The following is a 9,612-nucleotide window of genomic DNA, read 5'->3' as shown; positions in this document are numbered from 1 at the left end:
GCAAGAGCAGTGCTTCGCAGAATCTACCGCCTGATCGGAGACGCGACCCACTGAGAAAATCCGGTGAGAAACTCAGTGGGCTGTGTCTACGCGTTAGGTTATTCGCCTAACCCTTCGTCGCAACCGACGGGTTCAACGAGAACGATAACCGGTGCTTGAGGTACCTAAAAGCACCGTTAGTGGATCGGGAGGATCTGTAATGACGTGCTTTGGGCGACGTCCACTGTTTACCATTCGATCCCCAGGATTGGGAAAGTAGTTGCCGGCGGTCACGACAAAAGGGTTTTCGTGTCGTGCCGCCTGAATATATTTACTGATGGAGTCAAGCTCCAGATCGTTTTGGAGATCAACATTCCTCATGAACCACGGTGCTCCGACTACTATCCTGTAAAAACGGGATTGTATGATTTGGAGGGGTTTCAAGTTAATGCGGGCCGCGTGAGCGAACACTACACTTGCATAGGTTATGACGGGGCGTATGCAAGTTTTGTAGAGTGTCACCGAATCGAACCAGCTATGTCATGGCTGTGGAGTTCATCTACAGGCCAAAATATGACAAAAGCGTACGGGCTACCGGAGAACTGGGTTCCGCTAGAGACAAATCGAAATTCGTGAATAGCATCGGCAACGATTCCTGGATGTAGAGTTTCGCTGACCCTACAGATCTATGTGCCAATATCATTCAATGTTCATCAACTTCAAAATGTGCGATTCACTTAAAAACTTGCACCTATGTCTAAGACTCATCATAATTCGATTATAACTATTATTATATTTTTTTATTTATTGCTTAGATAGGGTGGATGAGCTCACAGCCCACCAGGTGTTAAGTGGTTACTGGAGCCCATAGACATACCACGTAAATGCGCCACCCACCTTGGGATATAAGTTCTAAGGTCTCACGTATAGTTACAACGGCTGCCCTACCCTTCAAACCGAAACGCATTACTGCTTCACGGCCGAAATAGGCAGGGTGGTGATACCTACCCGCGCGGACTCACAAGTGGTCCTACCGCGAATAATTACGCAAAGTATAATTTTGCGGGTTTGATTTTTATTATCCTTCACCGTGGATGTCAATCGTGAACATTTTTTAAGTACGTATTTCATTAGAAAAATTGGTACCCGCCTTTGATTAAAACACCCATGCATCGCTCAACACGAATGCACCGGACGTCTTATCTTTTAGGCCACGACGACTTCACGACCCGTTTTTATTAAATAAGAAAACACATACTTTAATTGCAGGTCTAACTAAAAAGTCTAATGTAAAATAATTGTTTGCTTTTTACTACATGTATTTTTACGAAAATGAGTAATGAGTATATCAGAGGAAGTGTGAAAGTGGCCCCGGTAAGCAAAAAATTAAGGAGCGGTCGGTTAGCGTGGTATGGACATGTGATGCGTAGAGAGAAGATGCATGTGACTAGGAGATGTATGGAAATGGTAGTGCAAGGTGGAGGGGGAAGAGGTCGACCGAAGAACACATGGATGGAGTGTGTGAATGACGATATAAGAGAGAGAGGAGGGAGTGTTGAGATGACGGCTGATAGAAGAGAATGGAAGAGAAAAATTAGCTGTGCCGACCCCACCTAGTGGGATAAGTTGGAGAAAAAGAAGAAGATTTTTACGATAAATCTAAAAAGACGAAATAAAATAGAGAATCTTGTGAGTTTAATACCATAATACCATATAATTTGGCTTGTTCATTGACACAAACGGTACGCACATAAATATAATCAGAACACTACTCGTCGACCCTAAAGACGCAACGACCCCCATCACGCTTCTCATAGAATCGCGCAAGTTAAAAAACCGGACCACGTCCGCACCGCAAGCGACACCGCCAATGATAATTAATAATTGATGAAATAGAAAGTTTCTCACGCTGGGCATATTCAATGTGTTAGTGACGTAAGCTTTGGCAAAAAAAAATTGCCGTGCTATTTCTAGTACGCTGGTTTGGGTGACTAGCTTTTTTTTTGGTCCACGAGGAAATCGCTGGACTCCCGCCCTCCACTAGAAATGGCGGGCGGTGCATGTCATGTCGGAGCCGAACCGACTAAACTCCTGTAGCTCAACGACCCACGTCCGAACCTCGCATGAGACAGAACTCATGAAAAGGCAAAGGGGGGAGAGTGAAGTGCTTAGTGCGGAGCACATCTCTTCCATTACCCTCCCCCTCGGGACGTTGGACCGGCGGTCGTCGGCGCCACGACCACCAGCCCTCGAGCCCTCTCGATTTGGGGACTAGCTGGAAGGTACCGTGGAATTGTTTGAATTACAACCGTTTGAAGACTCTGTCAGCGACATTTCAAATTACATTTCAATTAACGTGATCATTAGGCAGAGTGGGCAGATAACCAATGAGGTGCCCCGACGACCTGGTCGAAATAGCTGGCAGGATCTTGGACTTAATTCTATATCTCCAGACATAGCTAACACTATCCGACAGTAGCGAAGTGACGCTATAAAGGAAATGAAATAAAAAAAATGTAATTTCCGTTATTTCATCTACAACTTTCTTTGTTTTGTCAAAATTGCTTGGTTTTAAAGCAGTGTAGTTCATAAAACTCGCAGTTCGTTCACTAGAACTAGTTTTAGCAAATTCTCTAAGGCTCAGCCTGTGAGCTCGCCTACCCGCCCGGTCGTAGTTGGGATCTCCTCTTAGGCTACCAGTGAATAAGTAGGGTGAAAAATAGGATGTGTTATTTCTGAAATAAATTTAAAACCTCACATTGGAACTCCACAAATAAAAGATACAATTTGTTTCATTAATCACTATACCATCTCTAATGCTGCTTTCAGACTACGCTATACTATAGTGCCATATAGTATAGCAGCCTATACTTAGCCAATAATATATAGTACAGTACAGTGTGAACGTGTCCATAGCAATGTATGGTGCGCGATATTGTTGTGCTATGAGCTATACTATATGCTATTATATTATAGCGTAGTCTGAAAGCAGCTTAAGGTCTCTTGAGAAGCAACACTGTGCGGGTAGATATTACTAATTTAGAAGAAAGGGTATATTCAACATTACAGAAACCGTATTTTGTCATACTGCTATGTGTTTGTGTATGTGTGTGCTTTTGTGCTATTTTAACGTATTTCAATATGTACATCAACCTCTGGTTCTAATGATACAGAGACTCCTAAACTGGGGTTCACTGACCGTGCGTTGTCCGTTCCTTGTCGCATTGTTATTATTAGAGGTCCCGCAGTAGTCGAAATTCGACTATAATTAATTGGAATTGTATGTTTGTATACTATTATGATTGTATTTTATACTTCTATAATCACAAATTTCGCCAAGACTACACTATAACAAATATTAACAAAGACAAACAATATTTAATCTATTCTCAATTTGACAACAGACGTCAAGAGCAAAAGTTTGACAATAAATAGTATGCATGCGTGTGTGCGTCAAATACATGGTATGTAGTGTGTGTAATGTTTTCTTTATTGATTTAATGTATCTTTTATGCATTAATTAAAAAAAAAATAGCATTGTGCACTTCTTCTCTGTATTCTCTTTAAGTGTAGAAAATTTCATACTCCTCCGTCCGCACAATTTTCGTAAAAAGGGATACAAAGTTTTTGCTTCACGTATTAATATATAGATTTTGATAACAACTAAAGATAGCATAAAACTCTTCTTAACTACAGAAAAACAAAATTACGGAAAATCATCATTAAAAGTTTAATGTATTTAAGAAATCAATTCTACGCCGAAGGAATTAAATACTAAATGAAACTACACACCCAACCATAACCGAACTGTTACCGTTAACTAACTTAGTAAACTTTCTCTCGTGTCTGACTAAGTGAATCATCTGCAATGCATTTGAACTGTGTCATAGGCATTTCCGGAACAACAAACAATCAACAGTGTCAGATAAAGCTTTGTAAAAATTTTATCGTCATGTGAACAGTAGAAGGTGGCCATTCTCAGAAATTTGATGCTTTTTTTTATCTACAATCTCTAGGCTAGTAGTGGGGTGTTAATATAGAACACGGGATACGAGATTCAAAGTTTACCGTTACATAAAAGTTCACAAGCTTTTCCGATTCGATTTATCAACAGATAAAGTTTTTCGGATTCTGTAGTACAGCGAATATACTTTTTTTTATTGCTTTTGGTGGGTGGACGAACTCACAGCCCATCTAATGATAAGTGGTTACTGGAGTCCATGGACATCTACAACGTAAATTTGACCACCCACCTTTGAGATATGAGGTCTAAGGTATAGTTACAACGGCTGCCCCACCCTTCAAAACGAAACGCATTACTGCTTCACGACAGAAATAGGCAGGGTGGTGGTACCTACCCGTGCGGACTCACAAGAGGTCCTACCAGTAGTAATTATGCAAATTGTAATTTTGCGGGTTTAATTTTTATTACACGATGTTATTCCTTCACCGTAGAAGTCAATCGAGAAGAATTCTTAAGTACCTACGTATTTCATTACAAAAAATTGGTACTTGCCTGCGAGATTCGAACACCGGTGCATCGCTCAACACGAATGCATCGGACGTCTTATCCTTTAGGCCACGACGACGTCATGTTTGCCACAAAGCAGTCATTTTTCATCTTCGAAGGGTGAACCAGCAGCCATGGTATATACGACTTTGAAAGCATTCCTGGTAAAACCAGCCTCCATAATGTATTGGGGGAATCAATCCTATTCGTGCATAAACTTGCATCACAATTTCTTGATGAATGATTCACAACGTGAGGTGAACAGGACCGTATTTAGTACCTTTAAAGTCCTTAAGATATTCGTTTACTGTTTAGAGGTGCTCTTGTAACGTTTTTTTATGCTTAGATGGATGGACGAGCTTACGGCCCATTGTTAAATGATTAGCGGAGTCCATAGACATCTACAACGTAAATGCCGCCGCCCATCTTGAGACATAAGTTCTAAGGTCTCCGATTTTACAGTACAACGGCTGCCCCGCCCTTCAAACCGAAACGCATTACTGCTTCACGATAGAAATATGCAGGTTGCGGGTTTGGTTTTTATTACACGATGTTATTCCTTCACTGTGGACGTCAATCGCGAAGTTAAGCACTCAGTGTTTCAACAGAAAAATTGGTATTTATTTAGAACATCGTTGCATCGCTTGATATGAATGCATCGAACGTCTTATCCTTTGGGCCAAGATGACTGATCTAGGTATTTGAGCACTCTTGGACTTGATAGCACTTAGTACTACCGTATGGGTGGATGAGCTCACAGCTCACCTTGTGTTAAGTGGTTACTGGAGCCCATAGACTTCTACAAGGTAAATGCGCCACCCACCTTGAGATATCAGTTTTAAGGTCTCGGCTTAGTTACAACGGCTGCCCCACCCTTCAAACCGAAACGCATTACTGCTTCACGGCAGAAATAGGCAGGGTGGTGGTACCTACCCGCGCGGACTAACAAGAGGTCCTACTACCGTATCAGTAGTATTGCCAACTTTGAGATATGACGTCGACGTGTCAATTGTAATGGCCGGTCATCCTTCATAAGGACACATAGGACTGCTTCACGACAATCGTAAACAGAAAAAAGTCCTTTCTGATCTCGCAGCGGAAATAATTATGAAATCCATAGGAAGACAGATAATTAATAAAAGCTTTTCGAAGCTCAACCATTAAAGAAAATGCAAATAGAATTCAAATCATCGTCAACAGAATCAGATGACTTCCTACAGCATTAGCATACCGGTTCTAGTTTGTAGAGTTCGTTGTAAATACGAATACAATTTGAGAAAAGTTGCATCATCCGAAGCTTTATTAAATATTATTAGAATGTAGGTCTTGTAGAGATGGTCAAGACCGTGTCTATGACTTATTTATCTTTTATTTAAAATGTATTGACAGGTTATGAATAGCGCTACTTTAAGCTTTGTTTAAGCAGTCTTTTTTTTTTTATTGCCTGGATGTTTGGACGAGCTCACAGCCCACCTGATGTTAAGTGGTTACTGGAACCCATAGACATCTACAACGTAAATGCGCCACACACCTTGAGATATAAGTTCTAAGGTCTCAGTACAGTTACAACGGCTGCCCCACCCTTCAAACCGAAACGCATTACTGCTTCACGGCAGAAATAGGCCGGGCGGTGGTACCTACCAGTGCTATTATTGCTATATTGCATTAATGTTATCATGTCTAGCTATTATTGCATTAATGTTATCATGACAATGTCTGGCTGCAACGTAGTGGAATACGTCAATTATATGTAAACTTAAGTACAATAAAATATACACCTCTATTCTTCTCGAAATAAAAACTATAATCCAATGTCGCTGAAATTTTTATATTTCTTTTACTTTTTAATTAGAATGATAATCATTTGAAATTGTCAGATTAAAGATTTTCTTTTTGAAATGATGTTTAAACATAAGTAATTACGTAAGCTAGCTAGCTCTAGCTACGTAATGATTACTTCTGTTTTATAACTAAGTATTATGTAGTTTTATATTTTAATAATATTACAATACTGGTGGTAGGACCTTTTCTGAGTCCGCACGGGTAGGTACCACCTCCCTGCCTATTTCAGCCGTGAAGCAGTAATTCGTTTCGGTTTGAAGGGTGGGGCAGCCGTTGTAACTATACTGAGACCTTAGAACTTATATCTCAAGGTGCGTGGCGCATTTACGTTGTAGATGTCTATGGGCTCCAGTAACCACTTAACACCAGGTGGGCTGTAAGCTCGTCCACTCATCTAAGCAATAAAATAAAATAAAAATGATGTCCATTCAACAGATTTGATAAAATGTCGTCTTTAGCTACTTTCTTTTCTTCTCTGTTGTTCCTTGACTGTTAATGCTCATGACTTTCTTGTAATCTTCGCACTGTTTCTCTCCATTCTTCTTGCGATATGGGTTCCGAAAATACAAGTGGTCCCAAGCCTGCTACGAAAACTTGTAATGTTAATGTATTTAAGACGGTCCTGGCTATAACACAACCTTCTGATACAAGAGTCCAGAGAATCCAACTATAAGACCAACGAAGTAGCACTATTATTGATTGATGGTTTTCTATTGCCATTTATGGTAAAACGTCTGCTATTTCAATAAATTTATTGATCACGCACAAATCAAAAAGGTATAATTAGACCTCCAAAGGTCATGATTTTAATACCGATTTGTAATTCAATTTTAATGCTGAAAAAAATCAGTAAGAGACTAAGTTTTTGCTCTTTTTCAAAGATATGTACATCACACAATCGTCCACAGTCGTCCACTGCTGGACATAGGCCTCTTCCAATCCACACCACTGAGCCCGGTCTGCGGCTCTCCTCATCCACTTCTTGCCGGCCACCGTGCGGAGGTCATCGCACCATCTAGCCAGGGGGCGTCCCACGTTACGTCTTCCACTGCGCGGTCTCCACTCGAGAACAAGTCTGCTCCAGCGATCGTCAGTCCTACGGCATATATGGCCAGCCCACTATCACTTCAGCTTGCTGACTCTTTGAGCTATGTCGATGACTTTAGCTCTCTGTCGAATAATCTCATTCCGGATTTTATCCTTCAGAAAAACTCCGAGCATGGCCTTTTCCATGGCTCACTGAGCGACATTGAGCTGACGGATCAACCGTACTGTGAGTGTCCACGTTTCGGCTCCGTAAGTCATTACCGGTAGGACGCACTGGTTAAAAACTTTCTTTTTCAGGCACTGTGGTTTGTGCGATGAAAAGACTCCACGCAGTTTACCGAACGCCGCCCAGCCCAGTTGGATCCTTCTCTTGACTTCCCTCTCCAAGCTGTGTTTACCCATCTGCAGCGTCTGCCCGAGGTATAAATATTCATCAACAGCTTCAAGCGGGCAGCCCTTCACGACGATCGGACCCGGGCTAATGTAACCATTGAACATCACTTTGGTTCTATCCATGTTCATCCGGAGTCCAATTCGTCGTGAAGAATCTGCTAAGCCGTTCAGCATCTGCTGTAGATATTGCAACGATTCCGCCATGAGAACTATGTCATCTGCAAACCGCAAGTGTGAGATGTACTGGCCATTAATGTTTATGCCCATCTTTTTCCAGTCTAGCGTCTTAAACATATTTTCCAATGCGTTAGTAAACAGTTTCGGGGAAATGACGTCCCCCTGTCTCACTCCCCTACGCAATTGGATAGGGTTAGACTGCTGATTCTGTACTCGAACATTCATCGTGGCACAGTCGTAGAGGCATTTCAACACCTGGACATAGCGATGGTCTACCTGGCATCGCCGCAGAGAGTCCAGAACCGACCAAGTCTCCATGAAGTCGAAAGCCTTCTCATAACCCACGAATGCTAAGCACAGGGGCCGATTTAATTTAACATTTACAAAACTTTATTAGTAAATCAAATCAGTAAATATTTTAAAACAAATTTAAACTAAAGAAAGGTGTATGTTATCAAGCACTGATCTGACATAAGAACAAAGATCTGTTTAAGCTGTTGCTGTCTGAAGTACAAAATCAAACCCACGTGCTTTTCTTAATAGAATAGTAGATAACTGTAAGAATGTATAGTAGTTGCCTAGAAGACGGATCTGGACTGTGTGACCAAATCCCACATTCAGGAGGCGTTTGGAAGCTGTTGACCACTACATTCACACCGCTGACAACCCATAAAGAAACTCTGATGCCACAACTAAACCTTGCCACATCAATATGTATATTATCACCTCCCGCCTAGGCTCAGTTTCGCTTGGAACTGGGCATCACTCTCTCCTGTTTACAAGTAATTGACATCAATAGATGAGTGTAATGATCGTCTATTATGCTATCTATAGTTTTGGATAAGTGGCCTATTGTGCGGAGTTTTAAAGTCACCGTGATTTATTATTATCTATCAATTGCTTGGCTTTCGATATTGTCAGAAGTTCGTGTATAATCATATGATGATTTGGTAAAAACTAGGGTTGTATCGAGTTACAGGGTCCATTGATGAATTTTCTCAAGACCCGCTTGTTAATTTTTAAGCGACGTCAAAATAGGGTTCCTTAAATGACTTTTTTGAGCGAGCAAAATATAATACATTCTAAAACCAGCTGATGTGCAATCAATGGATTCGTGTACCGCTAAGAACGTATTATCTAAGCTTTGTTTGTTTGTTAGGGCTTCACAAAAAACATCATGGCTATACTAAAAATAAATATATTTTTCTGTTTACATTTGTATATATTATTATATTGCTTAGTCTTTGAGCGTGAAGAACAGTTAGTTCTATTGAAAATAAGAACGAAGTTGCTTCTATGTTAACTTATTGGAAAAGTGCTTAATTAGATTCCTTGAAATTCCCAAGGATGTTTGAAAGTTTTCTACATTTAAAATTTCATACGTCACCACGTATTCTTTGATTTTCGTAATCACGGATGCTCACTGCAAACTGGAAACGACATGAACTAATTCACCTAAATTTATAACCTAAGTCGATCAAGAAAAGATCTAAATTAGAACATCAAAAATATAATCCGGAAAATCGGACATATGACTCCGGCGCCGTCACGTCTGCGATAACTTGCACGAACTTCGAAAGCTGTCCGAGCTTACATAAAACTTGTCCGTAAGCTCGGCGGCGGTCGAGAAACGAAAAAAGAAGATGACGTAACTCTTTAATAAT

The sequence above is a fragment of the Bombyx mori genome, chromosome 26, assembly GCF_030269925.1.
Source record: "Bombyx mori chromosome 26, ASM3026992v2".
Taxonomy (NCBI): domain Eukaryota; kingdom Metazoa; phylum Arthropoda; class Insecta; order Lepidoptera; family Bombycidae; genus Bombyx; species Bombyx mori.
Note: the sequence above shows the minus strand (reverse complement) of the source record.